At 37.3% G+C, this 26,124-nt stretch overlaps 1 long non-coding RNA gene across 1 annotated transcript in view; it reads left to right on the top strand.

Moving 5' to 3' along the window:
- The window catches only part of LOC144300804 (uncharacterized), a 66,121-nt gene that overhangs the window by 36,385 nt on the left and 3,612 nt on the right, over positions 1 to 26,124 (top strand). The window contains exon 2 of the long non-coding RNA XR_013367586.1: positions 11,891 to 12,004. This is a non-coding gene — a long non-coding RNA (uncharacterized LOC144300804). The remainder of the gene's footprint in view (positions 1 to 11,890; positions 12,005 to 26,124) is intronic.

Raw genomic sequence — 26,124 nt, 5'->3', positions numbered from 1 at the left:
ATATTATATATATATATTATATAGAGAGATTATATATATTATATATATATATATTGATTTTTCTATCCATTACACAGTACTCATCATAGTAAATGTACTTTTGGTCCCCTTCACCTATTTCATCCATCACCCCACCCACCTCTCCTCTGATAATTATCAGTTCTCTATATTTGTTTTGTTTTATTTTGTTTTGTTTGTTCTTTAATTGCTTCTTAAATTCTACATGTGAAAAATCAAATGGTATTTGTCTTTCTCTGACTTGTTTCACTTAGCATTATACCCTCTAGATCCATCCATCTTGTTGCAAATGGCAGGATTTTAGTCTTTTTATGGCTGAGTAATATTCCATTGTGTGCATACATGTATATATGTATATATATGTGTGCGTGTATATATATACATATACCACATCTTTCTCATTCATTTTATTATTTTTTATCTTTTATATGTATACTTAATATATATATTATATATATATTTATATATATATATTTAAAGAGCACATGAGCTATGGGAAGGGCAGATAGAGAGGGGGAGAGAGTATCTTAAGCAGACTGCACTGAGCATGGAGCTGGATGTGGGACTTGATCTCACACCTCTGAGACCTGAGCCAGAACCAAGAGTCTGACATTTAACAAACTGAGACACCCAGGCATCCCTATCTATTCATTTATTTATGGACACTTTGCTTCCATACTGTGGCTATTGTTGATAACCCTGCAATAAATATATGGTGTATATATTTTTTTGAATTAGTGTTTTGTGATCTTTGGCTAAATACCCAGTAGTGGAATTATTAGGTCATATGATAATAACCTATGTATTCTATTTATAATTCTATTTATAATTTTCTGAGTAACCTCCATACTGTTTCCTACAGTGGCTGCTCCAGTTTGCATTCTCACCAACAGTGCCTGAGGGTTCCTTTTCCTCCATATCCTTTATTGTTTCCTGTAGTTTTGATTTTAGCTATTCTGACAGATGTGATGTGACCTCTCATTGTAATTTTGATTTGCATTTCGCTGACAATGAGTGATGTTGAGGATCTTTTCATGTTTCTCTTAGCCATCTGCATGTCTTCTTTGGAGAAATGTCTGCTCAAGTCTTCTACCAAGTTTTGGTTGGATTATTTTTGGGGTTTTGAGTTTTATAACCACTTTACGTATCTTGGATATTAACCCATTTTTGGATATATCATTTGCAAATATCTTCTCCCATTCTGTAGATTGCTTTTTAGTTTTGTTGTTTCCTTCACTGTGCAGAAGCTTTTTATTTTGATGTAGTTTCAATAGTTTATTTTTACTTTTGTTTCTCTTGCCTAAGGACATGAATCTAGAAAAATATTGCTACAGCTAATGTCCAAAAAATTAGTGGCTGTGCTCTCTTCTAGGATTTTTATGGTTTCAGGTCTTACATTTTGACCTTTAATCTGTTTTGAATTTATTTTTGTGTATGGTGTGGAAAAGTAGTCCAGTTCCATTCTTTTGAATGTAGCTATTTAGTTTTCCCAACACCATTTGTTGAAGATACTCTTTTTCCCATTAGATATTATTTTCTTTGTTGAAAATTAATTGATCTTATAATCATGGGTTCATTTCTCGGTTCTCTACTCTGTTTCCTAGATCTATATGTCTATTTTTGTGCCAGAACCATACTTTTTTTTATTACTACCACTTTGCACTATATCTTGAAATCTGGGATTGTGATGCCCCCAGTTTTGTTCTTATTGAAGGTTCCTTTGGCTATCTGGGATATTTTGTGGTTCCATACAAATGTTAGTATCTATTAAAATGATCATATGGTTTTTATCCTTTCTTTGATTGATGTGACATATCACATTGATTGATTTGTGGATATTGACTAACCCTTCATATGAGGAATGCATCCCTCTTGATCATGGCAAATAATTTTTTTAGCGTATTATTGGATTTTGTTTGCTAATATTTTGTTGAAGATTTTGCATCTATGTTCATTGGAGATATTGGCTTATAGTTCACTTTTTGTGGTGTTTTTATCTAGTTTTGTTTTGTTCTGTTTTTAAGATTTTATTTTTTATTATTATTTTTTTATTTATGAGAGACAGAGAGAGAGAGAGAGGCAGAGACACAGGCAGAGGGAGAAGCAGGCTCCCCGCCAGGAGCCCAAGGTGGGACTGGATCCCAGATCCCGGGATCATGCCTTGAGCGGAAGGCAGACGCTCAACTGCTGAGGCACCCAGACATCCCACTGATTCAATTTCATTGCTGGTAATCTATTCAAATCTTTTCCTCCTGATTTCGTTTTGGGAGGTTATATGTTTCTAAAAAATTTATCCATTTCTCCTAAGTTGTCCAATTTGTTGGCATATAATTTTTATACTTCCTTGCAATCATTTGTATTTCTGTATTTTTGACTGTTATTTCTCCTGTTCAATTTATGATTCTGTTTGAATCCTCTCTCTCTCTCTCTCTTTGATGAGTCTGGTTAAAGTTTATAAAATTTATGATCTTTTCAAAACACTGTCGTCTGGTTTTATTCATCTGTATTATTTTTTTTAGTTTCTATTTTATTTATTTCTGCTCTAATCTTTATTATTTCTTTCCTTCCATTTGTTTTGAGTTTTGTTTGTTCCTTTCTAGCCTTTTTAGATATGAGGTTAAGATATTTATTTGAGTCTTTTTTAATTTTTTATTTTTCTTTAAAAAATATTTACTTATTTATTCATGAGAGAAAGGGAAAGAGGCAGAGACATAGGCACAGGGAGAACAGGTTTCCTGCAGGGAGCCAGATGCAGAACTTCAACCCCTATCGTGGGATCATGCTCTGAGCCAAAGGCAGATGCTCAACCACTGAGCCACTCAGGAGTCCCTTATTTTTTCTTTTTTGAGTTAGGTTGGCATTGCTATAAACTTTTCCTTTAGAATAGCTTTTGCTGCATCCTAAAGATGTTGTACCATTGTGTTTTCATTTTCTTTTGTCTTCATGTATTTTTAAATTTACTTTCTAATTTCTTGTTTGACCTATTCATTGCTCAGTAGCACGTTATCTAACCTCCATGCATTTGTATTCTTTCCAGATTATTTCTTGTGCTTGATTTCTATTTTCATAATGCTGTGATTGGAAAAGATGTGTGGTATAACTTCAACTTTTTGAATTTGTTGAGACTTGTTTTTTGGCCTAATATGTAATCTATTCTGAAGAATGATCCTTATGTACTTGAAAAGAATGTGTATTCCATTATTTTAGGATGGAATGTTCTGAATATATCTGATACATCTGGTCCAATCTATAATTCAAAACCACTGTTTCCTTGTTGATTTTCTGTTTGAATGATTGATGGAAGTAGGGTCCCCTACTATCATTGTATTACTAGTGATCACTTTCTTTATATTTGTTATTAGATGATTTATATATTTGGTGCTCTCATGTTGGGCACATAAATATTTACAATTGTTATATCTTCTTGTTGGATTGTTCCCTTAATTATTATATAATGTCCTAAGTCTCTTGTTACAGTCTTTGTTTTAAAGTCTATTTTGTCCAACATAAATATTGCTACCTCAGCTTTCTTTTCACTTCCATATGGATGATAAATGCTTTTCCATCCCTTCACTTTTTTTTTTATTTATTTATGATAGTCACAGAGAGAGAGAGAGAGGCAGAGACATAGGCAGAGGGAGAAGCAGGCTCCATGCACCGGGAGCCCGACGTGGGATTCAATCCTGGGTCTCCAGGATTGTGCCCTGGACCAAAGGCAGGCGCCAAACCGCTGCGCCACCCAGGGATCCCCATCCCTTCACTTTTAATCTGCAGGTGTCTTCATGTCTGAAATGAGTCTCTTATATGCAGCAGATAGATGTTTCTAGCTTTTTAATCCATTTTTTCACCCTGTCTTTTGATTAGACATTGTAGTCCATTTATATTCAAAATAATTGTTGATAGGTGTGTATTTATTGCCCTTAATTACTTTTTTATGATTATTTTTATAGTTCTTCTCTATTCCTTTCTTCTCTTACTCTCTTCTCATAGTTTGCTAGCTTGCTTTAGTGATATACTTGTATTCCTTTCTCTATTTTTTGCATATTTATTACTGGTTTTTGACTTGAGGTTTTCATTAGGTTTATATATAATAGCTTATACATATAGTAGTCTATATTACAAAGTTGATAGCCACTTAAGTTTGAACTCAATGACACCATCCAGCTTAATATCATTCACATTATAGTGATCCCAGAATATGAAGAGAGAGAAAATGGGACAGAAAACATATTGCACTGCTGAGGATTTACCCCAAAGATACAGATGCAGTGAAATGCCGGGACACCTGCACCCCATGTTTCTAGCAGCAATGTCTACAATAGCTAAACTGTGGAAAGAGCCTCGGAGTCCATCGAAAGATGAATGGATAGAGAAGATGTGGTCTATGTATACAATGGAATATTCCTCAGCCGTTAGAAATGACAAATACCCACCATTTGCTTCGATGTGGATGGAACTGGAGGGTATTTTGCTGAGTGAAATAAGTCAATCAGAGAAGGACAAACATTATATGTTCTCATTCATTTGGGGAATATAAATAATAGTGAAAGGGAATAGAATGGAAGGGACAAGAAGTGGGTGGGAAATATCAGAAAGGGAGACAGAACATGGAAGACTCCTAACTCTGGGAAACGAACTAGGGGTGGTGGAAGGGGAGGAGGGCGGGGGGTGGGGGTGAATGGGTGGCGGGCACTGAGGGGGGCACTTGACGGATGAGCACTGGGTGTTATTCTGTATGTTGGCAAATTGAACACCAATAAAAAATAAGTTTATTATTAAAAAAGAAAGAAAGAGGGATCCCTGGGTGGCGCAGCGGTTTAGCGCCTGCCTTTGGCCCAGGGCACGATCCTGGAGACCTGGGATCAAATCCCACGTCGGGCTCCCGGTGCATGGAGCCTGCTTCTCACTCTGCCTGTGTCTCTGCCTCTCTCTCTCTCTCTGACTATCAAAGAAAGAAAGAAAGAAAGAAAGAAAGAAAGAAAGAAAGAAAGAAAAAGAGAGAGAGAAAGAGAGAGAGGAAGAAAGAGAGAAAGAAAGAAAGAAAGAAAGAAAGAAAGAAAATAAGAAAGAAAGAAAGAAAGAGAAGAAAGAGAGAGAAAGAGAGAAAGAGAAAGAAAGAAAGAGAAGAGAGAAAGAAAGAGAGAAAGAGAGAAAGAAAGAGAGAAAGAAAGAGAAAGAAAGAAAGAGAAAGAAAGAAAGAAAGAAAGAAAGAAAGAAAGAAAGAAAGAAAGAAAGAATGAATTTATTTGAAGAAATAATAGCTGAACATCTCCTGATTCTGGGGAAGGAAACAGAAATCCAGATCCAGGAGGCAAAGAGATCCCCAACAAAATCAAGCCATGGAGGTCCACACTAAGACACATAGTAATTAAAATGGAAAAAGAAGTAGTGATAAAGAATTTTGAAAGCAACAAGAGAAAAGAAAACGTTTACAGTCAAATTTTCAGCTGTGATTTTGTTCTGTTATTTCCTTTAGGACATATTCCTTTGTGTCCTCATATTGTACAACAATCTGTGTTTGTTTCTATGTGTTAGGGAAGTCAGTTATGTGTCCTGCTCTTGAAAATAGTGGCCTTATGAAGAAGAGGTCCTGGTGTGTCCTGTAGTACAATGCCCTCTGTTCCCCAGAAGCTGGCACTTCAGGGGTGTCTCCTGCATGTGTTGGGTATACCCTACTGTTGCGGTTAACCCATGTGTACCTTCAGTCCACTTGTCTACAATGGCTCTCTTTGCCTTTTGTGAGCACGGTTTGCTCCCTGTGTTGTTAGTGGGCCAGTCTGGGGACACTTTTTGCTTGAGGTGAGTCAGACCAGTGTTTGCCAGAGCTGTAGTAGCTCCAAACTGCAGGATGCTCTCCCTGTATTGTCCCCTGAGAAACTTTCAGACCAGGTATCTGCCCCCAGCCCACTGCTGGGGCTGCATTTAGATGTGTGTGTGGTTATCTTCCCCTCTTGCTGGGGCAACAGTCACTTTGAAGGGATTCTGACCTCTGTCAGGGCTACTTACATAGTGCCAGGCTTGTGGCACCGCTTTGGATGAACTCCTACTAAGGGTGTGTTGGGAGTGGGGAGATTCACAGGAGAATACAGGGTTGGGGCATGTGGTGCCAGCAAGTTCCACACCAGTGAGTTGCAGATCTGTAGCTGCCTGGGATGAAGAGGGTGAATTTGTAGAAGTGTGCAGGGATTTGCTGTTAGCAAGCTAGGTGAAAAGTGTTTGTACTGCATGCTAGTTCCAGCAGGTGTCTGTATATCTAGGCCAGGGCAGGTAGAAATGGTACCTTCCAGCTCCTTTGTTCTTAGAGAAGTCTCCCAAAGATATCTGCCCCTCTAGGACATGTTCTGAGATTAGTTAAAAAATCTCCATCCTGTATACCTCAGGAGTTTTTAAAACTGCTGCTTCTATGCTCTATCTCAGTGGGATTATTTTGTTGTACTGTCTCCTTAAGGACAGGGGCTCAGTTTTTTTTCCACCCTTCTGGGTTTCCCAGAGCCAAGCTTGCTGATTTTTAAAGTTCCACATATTAAGCTCCACTGATTATAAGAACACACAAAATTAGGTCCCTCTGGTTTTCAAAGCTAAGTATTATGGGATTTAGCTTCCTGTTGTGGCTCTTCTATGGCTGGAGTACCTGGTGTACCTGATGTGGGGTCTGCTCCTTTCTCTTCATGCCCCTGGCATCCCTCCCTCCTATAGACAGTCTCACAGGTCAGTTTGGTGCCCAGTCATGCCTCCACCCTTCCTACCTTCTTTAATGTGGCCTCTTCTTTACATGTAGTTGTGGAGAGTTGGTCCTGGCAGTTTTGGGGTCATTTTGGGGGTTATTTACACCAACGAGGGTGTTTTCTAGGTGTATCTATGGGACAAGGTGAGCCTAGGATTTTCCTACTTTGTCATCTTCTGTGCAAAAATATGACTAAGTTCTAATTGCACAAACCTACTGGGAGCCCATAGAAATTGTTGGATTTAAAAGTGAAATTTTAGGGCATCTGGGTGGCTCAGTGGGCTGGGGGCAGATACCTGGTCTGAAAGTTTCTCAGGGGACAATGCATCTGCCTTTGGCTTAGGTGGGGATCCAGGATCCTGCTTGAAGTTTCACATTTGGCTCCCTATAGGGAGCCTGATTCTTCCTCTGCCTATGTCTCTGCCTCTCTGTGTCTCTCATGAATAAATTAAAAAAAATATTTTTTAAAAGTAAAAGTTTGTAGGAATGTATATTGGAAGGTACTGAAGACATTTCTAATGAGGTTGAGTTTGCAAACTACATGACAAAGCAAATTAATAATTATATATTGTGTAAATAGATGATTATCTATAGATAGATAATCAACCATTTCTCTTCTAATGTACATCCTCTTTTTTAAAAAAAGATTTTATTTATTTATTCATGAGAGACACAGAGAGAGAGGCAGAGACATAGGCAGAGGGAGAAGCAGGCTCCATGCTGGGAGCCCAATGTGGAACTCAATCTCAGGATTCTAGGATCACAACCTGAGCCAAAAGGCTGTCACTCAACCACTGAGCCACCTAGGTATCCCTACATCCTCTTTTTTTTTTTACTAAAACTTTACTGTGCTGATCCAGTAACAAGGTACTATGAAGACAATCAAATACATGAAAATGGAAAACAGAAATGCACGTTGTATCATTTAAGATAAAGACCAGTGATGTATATATGTATACACCTTGGTGTAAAAGCATGCATTATACATAAGCTTTAGCACTGGATGGGTTTTTAAGAAGTCAAAGCCAAGACCTTCTCTTCATCTGTCTGGAAACCAATGTCATGAGAGGGCCACATACTTTGCTAGAGATCACACTACTATTGTCCTTTGTTGCTTTTACCTGCTAACCTAATACTAATCTAGTACTAATACTAATATATACCATATTTTGAGAATGTTTTAGATGCCAAGCACTGTGAAAAGTACTTTACATATGTTATCTCAATTTTTCTGTCACTCTATAATGTAATGGTTTTATAGAGGAGGAAGTAGAGGAAGAGAGAGGTTACATCATCAGTCTACATGGGGATTGGTACTTAGATGAAGGTGTCACAAAGGATTATGTCATGCTGTTACCTTTCTATCATTAGAGGAAGAAAGAAGTACAGGGTGCAACTACAAAGCATTTTACAATGTCAGTTCACTGGTACTGTTTATACTCCCCCTTTGACTTCAGATGTGAGAAATAAATTGTCATTCAATACTCATAAAACTCCAAAACATGTGATGGAAATAGCCACCTTGCCCAGTGCCAGATGTTTCCCGGGTCCTCAAAAATGTCAGCTCTTTCTTTATAGTCCTTATTACCGGTGTACAAATGAAAATATCTTTCTATTTCAATACGTGGTACTCAGTTCCAATCTTTATTGAATGCTTTCTTGAGCCAAAACTTGTACTTGGCAGTAAGAATAAATGAGATTGTAAACAAAAATGAATAAACTTGTTTATTGTTTCATCAATTCTGTCAATATATTAGGAGGCATAAAGCCTTATAAAAATGCCTGACAATCTAAGCAAAATATGCCAAAAATCCATACACACTGGATATAGAATTTCAGTTATGCAAGATCTAGAGATCTCTTGTACAACATAGTGCCTATAGGTAACATTATTGTGTTGTGTACTTAAAACTATTTTAAAGAGAAAATGTCATATTGTATTCTTATTAAAAAAATCCAAAAACCCTTAAGGAAGCACAAGAAAACTTTTATTGACAGGTATGTCTATTACCTTGGTTATAGGGGTAGTTTCACATGTGTTTTCAGATGTCCAAACTCATCAAATCATATATGTTTAAGATGCTCAGGCTTTTTTTGTACATCAGCCATATGTCAATAAAGTTGCTTTTAAGAAAGAAATTTTCTTATTTCATCTGAGTTGTCAAACTTATTGGCATAATACTGTTCTTAATATTACTTTGTTTTCCTTTAAATGGCTGTCAAATGGATAATGATGTGTCTTTTATTCTTGATTTTGACTAACTCATGTTTTCTATTTTTTGTTGACCAGGTTAGCTATAGGATAGCAATTTTTATCCATCTTCTTACAAAAACAACTTGGTTTTTAATTTTACCTGATGTTTGTCTCTCATATCATTGATTTTTGCTCTAAAGTGTATTTCTTTTCATTTATTCATTTTAGGTTTAAATTGTTTTTCTTTGCCCCCCCCCCCCATCTTAAGGTAGAACTTTAGATCACTGAATGTAGCTCTTTCCTATTTTCTGATATAATCATCACAACTCTAATTTTCTTCTAAGACCTCACAAATTTTGATATATTGTGTTGTCATCATTCAGTCCAAAACACTTTCTAATTTTCTTTTTTATTTCTTCTTTCATTCATGGACCATGAATGAGTGTGTTGCTTTGTTGTAGTTTTGGAGATATTCTAGAGATTTTTTTGTTCTTGGGTTTTAATTTAATTTCAGTGTAGTCAATGTTCAGTATTGTAGTTCAATCCTTTGAAAAATTTTAAGACTTGTTTTATGGCTCTTTATGTCATTATAGGTGAATATTTCATGTGCATGTAAAAAGAGTATTTATTTTTCAGGACTTAGATGTAGTAATCTATGAATGTCAATTAGCTCATTTTAGTTGAAGGGGTTGTTCAAAACTTCAATATTCTCACTGAGTTATTATTCTATCAATTACAGAGGAAAAGATATTACAGCTCTATTTATAACATAGATTTGCTTATTTCTCCCGTTGGTTTTGCCAATTTTTGCTTTTTAGATTTAAAGCTCTATTGGATGTATACTCACTTTGATTGGTTGTGTCTTCTTGATCAATTGACACTTTGGTCTTCCTGAAATGTCCCATTTTGTCTCTGGTAATACTCTTTATCTTGAAGTATCTCCAAATTCTTATGCTTTGTACTGTCATGGTTTATGTTTTTCTTTTATTCACTTTCAGCTTCTGTCATATTTTATGTGTATCTGCTTTTTTATGCAGTCTAAGAATCTTTGCCTTTATAGTCGGTCTTTTCTTTTCCTTCCAGTCTTATAATCTCTGCCTTTCACATAAAATATTTAGTCTCTTTGCATTTAATGTAATTACTGATATGGTTATTTACCATTTTTCTATTCATTTTCTATTTGTCCTATTTGTGTTCTCTCTTCCTTGTTAATTTTTGGCTAATTGTGTGTGCTTTTTGCATATCACTTAATCTCAAGTGTTGAAAATTGTTTAATTATTATTTTTAATTTTATTTATTTATTCATGAGAGATACAGAGAGAGAGAGGCAGAGACACAAGCAGAGGGAGAAGCAGACTCCTCATGGGGAGTCCAGTAAGGGATTCAGTTCCAGGACCCCAGGATCATGACCTGAGCCAAACGCAGACGCTTAACCACTGAGTCCCCCAGGCGCCCCTTAAATTATTTTTTTAAGATTATTTACTTTAGAGAGAGAGAGGGGGAGAGAGCACACACATGTCCAGGAGGGGCAGAGGGAGAGGAAGAGAGAGAGAATCTCAAGTCAACTCCACGCTAAAGTGCAGAGCCTGTTGTGGGACTTGATCTCATGGCCCTGAGATCATGACCTGAGCTGAAACCAAGAGTCAGATGCTTAACCGACTGAGCCACCAAAGCACCCATCTTGTGTATTACTATATAGTTTGCATTGATTTTTAGTGGTTCCTCTGAAGTATATATATGTGTGTATATACTTTTCTTTTCTCATCCTATCTTTAGATAATACGCAAACAATATTATGATACTACAACAGTGCTCCTACGCTTCATGCTCTTGTTTTCATGTATTTAAATTCTATATCTTATCAGCTCCATAATACATTTTTATTGCTTTTAGCTGTTACATTCAACATTCAATAGTCTTTGCAAGATCTTAGAAGTTGAGTGTTGTGAGTCTAAAAAATATATCTTTTGTTTATCAGTCCAACTCCCAATTTCTTGCACTGTCATACACTGAGAACATTCATCTTATAAATCATTGAATTTGAGTGAGGTTTGGTTACAGTTTTGATTGGACAAATTTTATCCTTAGATTAAGTGCATTAAATGTATTTGACTTCTTCTAGAAGGGCCTTGGGACCAAAGATCATAAGTTTTCTAGATACTCAGACTGTGATATTTCAAGTTTTATAGACTTCAAAACTGTGAAACTGCTAGATTTTTAGATGTCTAGACCTTAGGTATTTAGGACACTTTTTGGTTTTGAGACCATGAGTTTGCAAAGCTTGGGGATTGTGACACTGTAAGACTATGATTTCTGGAAACATTAATATTGCAATACTGTGGAATGTGTGACTGTAGAACCATGAGATTCTGAGGTTATGTGAGTGTAAATCCACAATACTACAAGATTTTGAGATTATGACAATTTGAAACTCTGTACTGGAAAATTAAAAGATCTGCTTTTCAGCTTGCCTCCATATCTGCTTACTCCTAAAAAGTTTCCTTGTAAGATAATTACTAGACAGAATAGTTTTGCATTTTATTCGAAATCTACAGGCTAATATACATACATGTTCATCAAAAGTTCAGTTGGTGGGGTGCTTGGGTAATTTACTTAAATATTTTACTCTTAATTTTGGCTCAGGGCATGATCTCAGAGTCATGGGATCAAGCCCTGCATTGGACTCCACACTCAGTGTGGAATCTGCTGGAGATTCTCTCTCTCCCTCTTCCTCTGCTCCCCCCTCTATTTGTGCTCTCTCTGTCTTTTAACACAATCTTTAAAAAAAAAAAAATGTTTAATTGGCTATAGACTTGCCTTTCCTTCAGTTCCCACATTAGCAACTGGCCCCAAGCATGAAAATCTCTTTTGTATTACTCATTTAGTATCACCAGGGACTAACCAAGAAGCTCCAAATAAGCCACAATAACCCAGTTTTCCATCCCTGCTTGCAGGTGCTGCTTACTATCAGAAAATAAAGCCAGATGTCAGAATCCACGAGCTCCAACTAAGTCCTCCTGACCCAGTTTTTGGCCCACTTGATCCAGTTCAGATGAGGTAACCCCCAGGTGAGTTCAAGATTATTACCATCTAATTGTCAAAATGAAAAAAAAACACACACACACACACACACCTAGCAACCCATGACAGATCTGACTGTGCCCCTTTAAGAGAAGAAAAGAGGTGGCACTCTAATTTGAAGAAACCTCCTCCCCATTCCCTGAAAAACCCTGACACCATCTTGCTTATCAGCCCCTTAATTACTCTAAATCCATAAAACACTGACCATGAGACCTAATGGAGAGAAGGTGACTTTAGAGCATGAGTCCCCTTCTCCATGTTCTGGCCATCGAATAAATTATCTGCTTGCCATCAAATACTGTTTTGTTAGTTGGATATTTGGTGAATGGTACTGAATGGGGCAAGAACCTATTACTGAGGCAACACTAGGAAAGCTTTATCACTTTATAGAGTTCCATTTTCTAGATGGTTATTGCCCTCTGGTCTCAATGACATTAAAGAAAAATGTGATTTTTTTTCTGTTATTTCCTGACAGTTTGATCTTTTATATTCTTCTATTTGTTAACCATGAGTTGAACTTTCATTGAGTTCTTAGTTTCAGTTATTAGGGTTTTTAGCTTCCATTTGATTTGGTTTTATAGTTGCCAGTTCTTTGCCAGAATTCTCTCCATCTTGTCATTTTACTTCTTGAGCATATTATTAATCATAATTATTTGAAAATAATTGTTTGACAACCACAAAATCTGGATCCCTTCTGATTCTATTGAATTGTCTACTTTTTCACTCGCTCTTGGTCAATCATGCTGTTTTACATGCTTGCTGCAACAGTTGCTGAGCTATTACTTCTCAGCCTCAAAACCCACTGTTCTTTGCTCTTAGAGTGGGAATCTGCAAAAAACATTTTGGATTTGCCTGCTGACTTCCTATGTAGCTTTAACCATAAAGGTACTAGAGGGAGATTGGAAGGTTGGATGGAAAAGAAGGTACTTTATCTTTCAAGTTTGCTTCCTGTCTGCTTCCTGTTCCTATGGCTATCTTCCCAGTGATTCTTCACTCCACAGCAGGTGTTTAAGTAGCACCAATGGAATCCAGTTTCCAGTTCTTTAGGTAAAGAACCAGCCTTAATGTGACTGCTTACAGAGTCCAGCACCAACCAGACAGGATTACCACCGGAGAAGTCTGGGTCTCAGAACCCCAAGAATCCTTCTGTAAGATCAGAGAGACCACTGATCAATTCCTTCTTAATATCCTGATTTTTATCTCTGAGAAACTTCTCTTCCAAACTTCACTAAAATAGTTCCATCTTCTTTCTCATCTTTCAGTTGTAAATAAGCTGCTTCCGCACTTACTACCTAGTGACACTTTAGTGTCCTACCTTTTGCCTTTCAGTTTATAAATTTCCACTGAAAAATTCTTTATATGAAATCATTTCTATTTAAATACATTGCATGGTTTCTGCTTCCTGACTAGACTCTCACTGATACTCTTGGTTGTTTTCTTAATGGATGCTAGATATTTTGTGTTACACAATTTAGAGACAAAAGTTCAAAAGTCCTCCTTGGACTTTTGCTAGGGGAGATCTTTTAATCAAGATCTGAGCTGGTTCAAAGCTAATCTTCAGTCCTTGCAGGAGCCAGTTTGCATTTAGTTCACACTTAGATTTACAATGCAGGTTTTCAAGTACCCAGTTTGTCTCATTTGTGAGCAAAGAGCCCCTCCTTTTTATGGCTTTTTACACCCAGACCTATAGACTGCCAATCATTTTAGCTCCTATTTTATGCTTAGATTTGTAGCCTCTCACTTCCTGTTTTCAGACCAGCAAATGCTCAAAGGGAGAAACAGTACCAAATGTTGGTTTCACCATTTAGGGCTTCCTTGCTTTCTGGAAGGTTAGCTCTAAAAATTCTCACTTTCTTGGTAGATCTCTGACTTCAAAAAGCTATACCACTTTGTTGTTCTTGTTGTTGTTGTTGTTCAAATAATTTAGCTTTTATCTCTGAGAAGTTCAAACTCAAATTAGCTGACATCCCTGTCCCCTTTGCATTGCCAAAGGGAAAGTGTACAAGTCCTTGTAGATTCTTTCAATTGCTCCCCTGCCCCTCTCTAATGACTTTTCCTGACAATGCTATAAGGTAAAATTTAAGGATTCCTCCCCAATACCTGACATAATACCCTGATCTTTTAAATTATATTTTCCCTAGAAGAAAACATTAAAAATTCCATCTCAATATCAAATATTTGAGCTGGATTGCTAAAATGTAGGTTAAGAATTCATGTTGTTTCTATCCTTGGATCAAGGGAGATATCAGGCTGTGATATGAAATGGTGTGAGTCTCCTTTATTTTTTGCTTTGAAATTTCTATGATAAATTTGTGTTTGCAAGGATTTATAATCATCACCATAACCTCAAATTATAAATTCAAAAGTGATTTTGAGATTAAGATCTGTGTGCATATATCTGTGATAATCAGAAAATAGTTTTAAGAGAGAGATACAAAGTGGAATGGGGGTTGCTAGGGATTCAGGTGGTGGAAATCAGGGAGTTACTGTTCACTGGGTTTAAAATTTTAGTTATGCAAGATGGGAAAGTTCTAGAGAGCTGCTTATAGTTAACCTTATTTGCTTATAATTAAGTAGTTTTTAAGTATGTGGTGTGGTATTGTGAAGAGGGTAGATCTCATGTTATATCTTTACTTACTATAATAATAAAAAATTTTTTAAAACCCACCACATGAAGATGCATACACACACACACACATGCACACATACACAACCTGAAAAGAAATATAAAACAGAAGTTTTCCAGAGGGTTTTCTATTTGGTATTATTATAAAAAAATTTTTTTCATGGCCATTTGACATATTTTCTTTTCTAACTGTTTAGCCATAAACTTACTTTTAATATAAAGAGAGAGAGAGAGAGAAAGAGAGAAAGGCAAAGGGGCTCTCTTTAAGCTATCAATTTACCATCTATTTAGCAAATTCAAGTTGCAACAGCTTCATTAATAATTACAATATTCCCTCTATATCCACTTACACACCTTGTAGCCACCTTCATCCCGGTTTCTTCTCTCTGATAGCATAGAATATGTGTTTAAGTAGATTCATTAAGTAGATTCAGTCTTCTGCATGTCCCCTTGACAGAGTCAAGGCAAGCCAGTTGTAAAGGTGATATTTGTTGGCAAAGGAGAGAGCCCATAATTCACTGGGGTGAGAGTGTAGAACAGTGTGGCCATTCTAGAGAGCATCATAGTAGTCCTTAGTCAAATTAAGTGTGCAGAACCCTATGACACAGCAATCCAAGTCTTACACAGGTTCGTAATGAGACATGGATCAGGATACTAAATGCTGGAGGCAACCCATTATTTAAAGACAGGACGACCATGATGTGGAATATTTTATTGCAAGTAGAAGCAAAAATCACATACACATAATCATACATACATAATAAAAATGAATTATCTTAAAAACAGTGCTAAGAATAAAAATTATAAATAGAAGAATAGAATATTTCAAAAATAATTAAAATTAAAAGCTTAAAAATACCTCCCAAATGCATGTCCTGTACAAGAATATGTAGAGATTCACAGATATATTTAGAACCTATTAAAATAGTGGCCTGTGGCTGGGAGACGAACACCATTCACAATGGAGACACATGAGAAGAATAAATAAATAAACAAGTAAACAATAGAAGAACCAATAATGATGGTGTCCTGAATTAAGGGTTGTAAGTAACTTTTCATCTGTGTTGTTTTAAAAGAAAAAGAAATCTTGGGGTGGAGTCTTTTGGGTTTTCTATGTAGAGTATCATGTCATCTGCAAAGACGGAGAGTTTGACTTATTCTTTGCCAATTTGAGTGCCTTTTATTTCTTTTTGTTGCCTGTGCTGAGGCTAGGACTTCCAGTACTATGTTGAATAGCCGTGGTGAGAGTGGACATCCCTGTTTTGTTCCTGATCTTAGGGGAAAGGCTCCCAGTGCTTCCCCATTGAGAATGATATTTGCTATGGGCTTTCCGTAGATGGCTTTTAAGACGCTGAGGAATGTTCCCTCTATCCCTACACTCTGAAGAGTTTTGATCAGAAATGGATGCTGCATTTTGTCAAATGCTTTCTCTGCATCTATTGAGAGGATCATATGGTTCCTGTTTTTTCCCTTGCTGATATGACCTATCACATTGATTGCTTCACGAGTGTTGAACCAGCCTTGCAGCCCGGGGATAAATCCCACTTGGTCATGGTAAATAGTCTTCTTTTTTTTTTATAATAAATTTATTTTTTATTGGTGTTCAATTTACCAACATACAGAATAACACCCAGTGCTCATCCCGTCAAGTGCCCCCCTCAGTGCCTGTCACCCATTCACCCCCACCCCCCGTCCTCCTCTCCTTCCACCACCCCTAGTTCATTTCCCAGAGTTAGGAGTCTTCCCTAAGATTTCTAGAACTCATACAGCAATTCAGCACTGTGGCAGGATACAAAATCAATGCTCAGAAATCAGTGGCATTTCTATACACCAACAATGAGACTGAAGAAAGAGAAATTAAGGAGTCAATCCCATTTACACTTGCACCCAAAAGCATAAGATACCTAGGAATAAACCTACCAAAGAGGTAAAGGATCTATACCCTAAAAACTACAGAACACTTCTGAAAGAAATTGAGGAAGACACAAAGAGATGGATAAATATTCCATGCTCATGGATTGGAAGAATTAATATCGTGAAAATGTCAATGCTACCCAGGGCAATTTACACATTTAATGCAATCCCTATCAAAATACCATGGGCTTTCTTCAGAGAGTTGGAACAAATCATCTTAAGATTTGTGTGGAATCAGAAAGGACCCTGAATAGACAGAGGAATATTGAAAAAGAAAACCAGAGCCAGGGGCATCACAATGCTGAATTTCAAGTTGTACTACAAAGCTGTGGTCATCAAGACAGTGTGGTCCTGGCACAAAAACAGACACATACATCAATGCAACAGAATAGAGAATCCAGAAATGGGCCCTCAGCTCTATGGTCAACTAATATTGGACAAAGCAGGAAAGATTATCCACTGGAAAAAAGACAGTCTCTTCAATAAATGGTGCTGGGAAAATTGGACATCCACATGCAGAAGAATGAAACTGGACCATTCTCTTACACCATACACAAAGACAAACTCAAAATGATGAAAGATCTAAATGTGAGACAGGATTCCTTCAAAATCCTAGAGGAGAACATAGGTAACACCCTTTTTGAACTTGGCCGCAGCAACTTCTTGAAAGATACATCCATGAAGGCAAGCGAAACAAAGCAAAAATGAATTATTGGGGCTTCATCAAGATAAGAAGCTTCTGCATAGCCAAAGAAACAGTCAACCAAACTAAAAGACAACCTACAGAACGGAAGAAGCTATTTGCAAATGATCTATCAGATAAAGGGCTAGTATCCAAGATCTATAAAGAACTTATTAAACTCAACAGCAAAGGAACAAACAATCCAATCATGAAATGGGCAAAAGACATGCAGAGAAATCTCACAGAGGAAGACATAGACATGGCCAACAAGCACATGAGCAAATGCTCCACATCACTGGCCATCAGGGAAATACAAATCAAACCCACAATGAGATACCACCTCACCCCAGTGAGAATGGGGAAAATTAACAAGACAGGAAACCACAAATGTTGGAGAGGATGTGGAGAAAGGGGAACCCTCTTACACTGTTGGTGGGAATGTGAACTGGTGCAGCCACTCTGGAAAACTGTATGGAGGTTCCTCAAGGAGTTAAAAATAGATCTGCCCTATGACCCAGCAATTGCACTGCTGGGGATTTACTCCAAAGATATAGAAGCAGTGAATCGCCGGGACACCCACCCCGATGTTTCTAACAGCAATGTCCACAATAGCCAAACTGTGGAAGGAGCCTCAGTGTCCATCGAAAGATGAATGGATAAAGAAGATGTGGTCTATGTATACAATGGAATGTTACTCATCCATTAGAAACGACAAATACCCACCAATTGCTTTGACGTGGTGGGACCTGGAGAGTATTATGCTGAGTGAAATAAGTCAATCGGAAAAGGACAAACATTATATGGTCTCATTCATTTGGGGAATATAAAAATTAGTGAAAGAGATTAAAGGGAAAGGAGAGAAAATGAGTGAAAATATCAGTGAGGGAGACAGAACATGAGAAACACCTAACTCTGGGAAATGAACAAGGGGTAGCGGAAGGGGAGGTGGATGGGGGGTTAGGGTGACTGGGTCTGGGCACTGAGGGGGGGCATTTGGCAGGATGAGCCCTGGGTGTTATGCTATATGTAGGCCAATTGAAGTCCAATAAAAAATAATATTTAAAAAAAAAATAAATAAAAGAAAAAGAGAAAAAAAACTCTTAAATGAACAAACAAACAATACTAAGGGAATTTGGGCCACATCTCCATTCTTATGAGGCATAAGACTACATTTTCTTTTCATGATTTTCTTAATGCATTTCATATTTGGATCCAGAGTTTGGTTCTTTTAACTGAAATATGTTTTTGCTATTATGAGTATGTTACATGAAGATAATGTGACTTAACCTTAAAGTATAGTTTAAAGTATAGTTTAGTTTTCTTAAGTGCCTAGTTCCTCTCAATCATTACAAGCAATTGCTTCTCTTTCAAATTGCCCTTGGATATGATTTTATAACAATTTTCCAGCATCAGTACAAGTCACTGAACACAATGTCCAACAGAATTTAATTAAACATATTCAGAAGAAAGCTGGAAAAAAAAAAAAAAGAAGGAAGCTGGGTGGTAATTTTCTTTGACCTTTCATTTTCATGACATAGCTGACACAGAGCAAATGCCACTTGAGGCCAGACCCCCTTCTTCAGTATTTATTAAGCAGTAGTCAAACCAGACCTTCTATACCTGATTATCACTGCAAGCGTTGGGACCATGGCTCATAGTTGTTTTGTGTAGGTTGTTCATGCTTCTAATATACATAGCCAAGAGGGTAATAAGAACCGCAATCCAGCTTGCATCCTGCTAATCTCCCTGTGGGTACACAGGCTACATCCTCCCAGAGTGGAAATGCCTGGCTCTGATTAATGAGAAGGGGCCATATGGACTACCAGCATCTCTGTTAGTGTCTCACATCACCCCATCCCTTTGTGCCCTATCTCTTTCCCATCCCTTTTTTGTCCGTACCTGTCTCTGAACTAAGAAGAGGAGAGAGAATCTATAGCACTTTTCTTCCCTATAGAGGGTAGAGATATTTCTCTTCATCAAAGCCAAGTGAGAGGGACCCCAAAGTCTACAAAGAAGGAGAGCTTGGAGTATCTATGGTAAGGGCACACTGGCATATCACTTGCTTCCTGGTATTGTTCAGTTGCAGAATCTGCAGGCACTGCAAAGGAATAGAAATGTTTTTTAGGTTATGGCTAGGGGCTGACCCTTGTTCCCCAGAGTTGGGAGAAGTTCCCAAAGAAACAAAGATCTGCTTCTCATCTGGAGATATTGGAAGACAGAATTGTCCAGATCAACAGAGCAAGCAGGAATCATTTTATAGTATGCTTAGAAAGAAGGGGAGAGGAACTCACACCCAACCTAATTTTCAGGCAAAGAGTGAAATCATGGCCTTAGATCAATGAGATCTCAGTTCTGATGCAGAGGCACAGCAAAACCTAGCAAACTCAAATCAACCACACAGGTGCCACTGAGCAATGGAAGAGGAGTCATTCTCTGAAGGGAGACCTAAGTGACATTAGCAAATGGATATGGGTGAAAATGGATGCCAGATGTAGTTGTAGAGTGTGAAACAACATCTCAGCAGTCACTTGTGACTTCAAGTGAAGTGAAAAACTATTGAATTGATCATGGGCAAGAACCATATGGCTGCCCATGTGGCTTCTGAGAGAGAGGACTGGGTGTGTGGAAATCTCAGGATTGTAAGACACTACAGCTATTCCTCTTGGAGTCCCTAACAATGAAGGGGCCAGAGTAAAACAATTTCTACCTTGTGAAAACCATTCTTGTGTTTGCAGGAAATCACCATATTGGTGGATAGCATCAACAACAAATGGAATTAGCCTGACTCAGAGTAAGAACATAGATATTTCCAGCCACTGCCACTCTTCCTTTCCTACTCTCTTCTCTCTGCTGCTTTTATGGAGAGGGGCTTGACACAGAGGTGGGAGGAGAGATGAAGGGTGAAGAGAGGAGGTGTTCTAGAACCAGAGAACCAAACCACACAATCCACATTCCTCAAAGGTGTTAGGATGTGAGGGTCTAAGATAAAATGACAGATTTTGTTCACAACCGATATCCCCTGCAGGGGGCTGTTGCGGGGAAGGAGGAGTTAGTATTTGAATTGCATTTGGGACTTATATCAGTTTGGGCTGAGTACATCTTCTAATAATCTAAAGTGATTGCTAAATCACAGAATCTACCTAATATACTGTTAAGGGACCAAAAGGAGTGGTCTGAGAGAATATGTTTGAACGCAGGAATTGAAAAAGGATAATTAAACCATTCCATTTTTATATTTAAAGTTCACAATGTTCAATTAAATGGGAAATATCTAGTTATCAGGTAAACCTAAAAATACTTCCCTTTGAGCCATAAGAAAAGAAACATACGAAAACGGAGGTGCTGTAAATTTAAAGACAATGTATTACATTGGAGGGTTTTTCTGGCCTTTAAAAGCTTTCCCATCAGTTGTTTCCCTTGAAAAGGCACTTCATAGGATTGATATGAGGGGAACATGGGCCACTTTTCAATTCTTCTGCCATTTGTTTATCCAGCAAGGATTTTTCATCACTCTTTGTGCAGGCTCTAGCGGTAGATAACATGTATGTTGAAGTGAGGAGGAAAAGATTCAGTATAGCAGATAAAGGGTCTTCTATAGAGAGACTGGAATGCAAAGATTAAAAACTAAACCAAAAGCCAACACTCAATCAATGACAGATGAACAAGTTCCAAATGGCATGAATGGATCATGCCGCTCTTGTATTAAAGCCCGTAAATAACATCCCAAAGCTTTTACAATAAATGCAAGTTACCCCTACTTCGCCATGGTGTAATGATCTTTCATGATCAGACCCTTCTATCTCATTATTTTAATAGGTTACCATCCTCTTCCACTGCTATGCTCCTTCTACAGTGGTCCTATGGCACTTCTTAGGAAACATTTGTGCTTTTTCTGCTTTTAAACTTTGTCTCTGCTGTTCACAAATACTCTTTCCTGGCCTTCCCAGATGGAAAATTTATCTCAACTTTTGAATAGAGTTATCAACTCACCTTGGTTTACCTAGGACTATTGTGACTTTAGCACTTTAAGTCTCATTCCCAAGAAACCCCTTGATCTGGGTAAACCTGGATGTCTTGTCACCCTACCTTCCAGTTTCTCAGACTTAATATATCCTCTGACATTCCCTCAGCACCTTATTTAAAGTATTCTCTGAATAAGTAACTATAAATTTGATTTCATCATAATGAAACAAAAATATCTCCAAAAAATACACTATCATCAAAGAGGAAGGACAAATGGCATGCCAAGCAGAAAAATGTGCACCTTTTGTCACAGACAAAAGTTAAAATTTAAAGAACTTCTAAAAAGAAGAAAAAGTTCAACTATACCATAGGATTACAAGTTACAGAGCTTAATAGAATTTCACTTACATGAGGGAAAATGCAAATTAAAACTTCAATGCAATGCAGTTTCTTATCTATTGACCAGAATTCCAAAGTGGTTTTTTTTTTTTGTTTTTTTTTTGTTTGTTTGTTTTCTTTTGTTTTTGTTTTTGTTTTTTTGGTTTTTTTTGGAAACTGATTGTGAGGCTATGGGGAAACAGGTACTCTCAGACTTTGCTGCTGTGGATGCAAAGTAATGCAATATCTATGGTCAGAAAGTTTGCAACTTCTAGCAAAATAACATCTCTATTTTGTCTTTGACCTACTGATCCCACTTTAGGAATCTATTGCAAACATTACAAAGAGAGAAATACAAATCACATTTTTGAAGGATTATTAGTAACAACAAAAAACTAGATGCAAGGTTGGAGGTGATGAGTTATTGTTAATTCAGTAGTTTTTTTTTAAGTAAACATCCGGCATCATTCATGCAGCAGTTTCAGTTAAAACAGCAGGTATGGTTTAGGTTCAGCTACCAAATGCTACCATAAAAAACAAAGTCCTGGATAAGAAAGTAGGAGCCTATTTGTAAGTAATCTTCCTCCTATCAGCAAATGGGGATAGGAAGCCCCATTTGAAAGCAAGGATTTCTGTTGGAAATCTATGTCTTCTATGTTTTCTATGTCTATTGGAAAGCACAAGGATTCTTTTGATTTCCCCCCAGCCAAGCAAATCAGTCTAATGTTTGATAAAATGGGGAATACAGGTATTCAGCTTTTCTCCTGAATATTTTTGGTTTGGTATAGAACCAAATATAATGTTCAAGGTAAGTGAACCCATCTCTAGAGCAGGAACATTATTGGATATTAAAACTGGAAGGTACCTTAGAGATGATGAAGTTTTTTTTTTTTATAATCAACTTTAGAAAAATACTAATTTTATAAAAGAGTAAAATGAGGCCCAGAGAAGTCAAATAATTTTTATAAGATCACACAGCTGGGGCTGTAGCCAGATGGCTTTGGATAAGTTCAATAGACAGTGAGCTCTGCAACTACCAACACAATCTAATATTAGCAGAAAGCTTTGAGATTCAAAAAATGGAGCAAAATAAGGAGGAAGTGGATGTAGGTAAAACATGGACACTGATCATGTATCATTGGCCTCATAGATTTATTTGAAACTACTTTTTGCCTAAAATCCCATTCTCCATCCCATTTCAAATCTTGAGTTTATATGAGAACTAATGTACATTTATAGCCCTCTTAATCCTAGCTCTAACCAGCATCTTCCGTGGTCTAGATTCATGCATATTAGCCTCTAGGCTTGCTCATTTTTTGTCCAATGAGTGGTACATTTGCAGGTAAAGTAGACATTCATTTATTCCTTTTCCAGCTCATGTTTCTATCCACTTGCATTTTCTAATATAACTCAGTTTTCCTTTGGGGAATGCTCTCCCCACATCATTTTTTTTTTTTTTTTTAAGAGTACCTCAGTTTATTTTTTTTTTTTAATTTTTATTTATTTATGATAGTCACAGAGAGAGAGAGAGAGAGGCAGAGACATAGGCAGAGGGAGAAGCAGGCTCCATGCACCGGGAGCCTGACGTGGGATTCGATCCCGGGTCTCCAGGATCGCGCCCTGGGCCAAAGGCAGGCGCCAAACTGCTGCGCCACCCAGGGATCCCTCTCCCCACATCATTATGTAGCGTCTCTGTGGTTTGAATTTGGGTATGATTTACTCTACGCTGGCTCTGGAACTGGGCTTTGATTGTTCCTGTAATCAGCATTAATTCAAGTCTTTGCCATTGGTAATAGGTAAAGAAATAGACAGAAACACTAGTTGAAGCCAATCAGTACATGCTTTTGCCTTAGTCATAGCACTTGGATATGGCAAGGGCATTTAAATTACATTGGCCCATCAGAATTAAGTCCACACTTATGTTTGTAATGGGTTCTCTTTCTGTCTCTCTGCCACTATCTATCTCTCTGGAGAAGCTGCTGAAAGTTATGCTGTGACAGCCTGAGCTGTTCTTGAGGCAAGAAAGGATAAAGGGCACTGCAGAAAATGAATGAAGAGAGGAAAAAAAATGAGATGACATTTCTGAACTATTAGATGAAATCAATTGTCATATCTACCTATCTACATTTGAAATTCCTATTTACATAAATCAGTAAATTCTGTTAATGTTGAAGTCAGTTTGAGCTCGATTTTCAGTTATGTGAAACCAAAGGCATTGAAACTGATGGTGGAGGTATTGTGATTCAGGGGCAAGATTTAGAGGAAAAAAGCAGACCCAGATTCTACTCCAGCAATGACTGTATGACCTCAGGGTAATCATTATGCCTTTCTATACTACATTTTCCTTAGCTGTACATTTGCAATGGAATATTGTCCTTGACTGATATTACATGGTGTTGTGAGACCACATGAAATGATGGTTTGGAGTGAGAAAACTAAAAACCCTGTGCAATTGAACTGTAGGGGATATTATTACCATCAGAAGGTCTTGCAACTATCAACATGATTATTATAGTACATTGCTCCTTTTTCCTGCATTGCAGGAGACAGGAATATTTTATCAAGATTTGCACTTCTGCAAAGCACTTGATGAAAACAAGAGTGGAAGTTTCTAAAGCAAAGCGGATTTCATTAAGCTGTTTAATAAGAGTATTTATAGCCAAATTGTTTCCCAATTGACTTTGCAATCCTCATTTGTGATTCATAATTCTTGGTGAATAATTGCAATTATCATCTGCTTAATGAGACAATGATTTCCTCTCTCCCCCATCTTTATTTTCCTTTCGGTAAAACATTGCATTCAGTGCTGTGTCTGTCACAGAAAGTTGGTCCATTAGAAGCTCATTCCCAGCCAAATACCCAGAAAGCCAAGCCCAGGGGCAAAAGAAAAGTTGTAAGTGTGAGGAAGGACAATGCATATAAACTAATTGGTAAATCATCATCCTACTTAGATATATGCACAAATTTTTTATGATTGAAATAGGTATAAGTGGTTTTGTATGTACATATGCAGTGAATTGAATGTTTGAGCCCCAGCCCAAATATGTTTAAACCCTAATCCCAATGTGATGGTATTTGGGGGTGGGGCCTTTAGGAGATAATTAGGTCGTGAGGATACAGCCCTTATGAATGGGATTAGTGCTGTCCTAAGAAGAGGCCAGAAAGCTAATAAGGTCTCCTTCTGCCATGTGAGGATTCAAGAAGAAGTCAGCAGTTTGCAACCTGGAAGAAGTTATATAAACAGTATGTCTGTGCATTTATTTAACTTTGATTTCTTGGCTCAATCATTTTGTTGCTGTGTTTTTACCATAAAAGCACATATTTTGCTAGAACTACATCCAAGTATTTTGTTTTTTTTTTTTTTTTTTTTTTTTTAGTGATTGTAATTGGTAATAGGTTTTAATTTTGTCTTTACGTGTTCATTTTTAGTACATAGAAATAAACAATTTTTGTATATTAATATAACATTCTGTGACCTTATTATCTAGGAGTTTTAGTTTTGTAGATTTCTAGGAAATCTACACCACTTTTATATTACAATAGACTACTGCTTAGCCCACCTGACTATGACTTGGCTATTTGAAAGAATCTAATTCCTAGTGGGCAGCTCTGGCCATGTGTCATTTGATGGCTCATGCTCAAAAGCTCAGTGTCTGTGGGGACCTCATAGCATATCTCATACTTTTCCAACAATGTGTAGTTATCTGCTGCAGATGGACCTGTCTCCAAACCATAGAGGTCTATGTTGTGACTCTTCTTTTTGGACTTTCCATAAACTGCATGAGGCATCATTGTCCCTAACTCATGAAGATCTTGGTAATACAGGCCACATGGCAGGATTGCCTCTCATAAACTGAGCCAGTTTGTGTGTAGCCATTTATTTATTTATTTATTTATTTATTTATTTATTTATTTATTTATCTATTTTTTATTTTTTTAAGCCTCATTCTTACTGGAGAGTTAACATGTCATATAGTAAATGAATGAGACGGATGTTTCCAAGAAAGTGGAATATGCTACTTCAAAACCTAGGGAAGCCTATCAATTCTTTTCTATTTATTTATTTATTTATTTATTTACTAATGAGAGTTATAAAATACAGCTTGTCTGTTTCTATGAAAGGGATTATCCTCACATGCCCTAGATCACTAGACTGGTAAAATCTCCACACATGTCAACCTCTGGAGCATGCATGTTTGATCACAGGCTCCGATTTGCTACTTCTTGTTCTTCTAGTCTTATCGGATTCATGTTCTTGATATGATGTACCAGTGTACTGTTCTGCAGAATTTGCAGATGATCCAAGTATCTTTGGCAATATTATGACAAAGGTTGGGAGTGTTAACATAATCCTGCTAACATCATAAGTATATGATGCTCACATAAGGTAAGTTGCTTCTGATTCTCCTTCCTGATAGGAATGTGAAATAGGCATTCACCAGCAGCATAGTCACATTCCATATGCAGGTGGATACGACCAAACTGCAGTTGGAGTTAATACCTGGTTAATTCTGTACTAGCAGTCTTTCCTATACTGTGATCCA

Source organism: Canis aureus, chromosome 29, assembly GCF_053574225.1.
Source record: "Canis aureus isolate CA01 chromosome 29, VMU_Caureus_v.1.0, whole genome shotgun sequence".
Taxonomy (NCBI): Eukaryota; Metazoa; Chordata; class Mammalia; order Carnivora; family Canidae; genus Canis; species Canis aureus.
The sequence above is the reverse complement of the archived record's forward strand: the minus strand, read 5'-3'. Positions and strand labels throughout refer to the sequence as shown.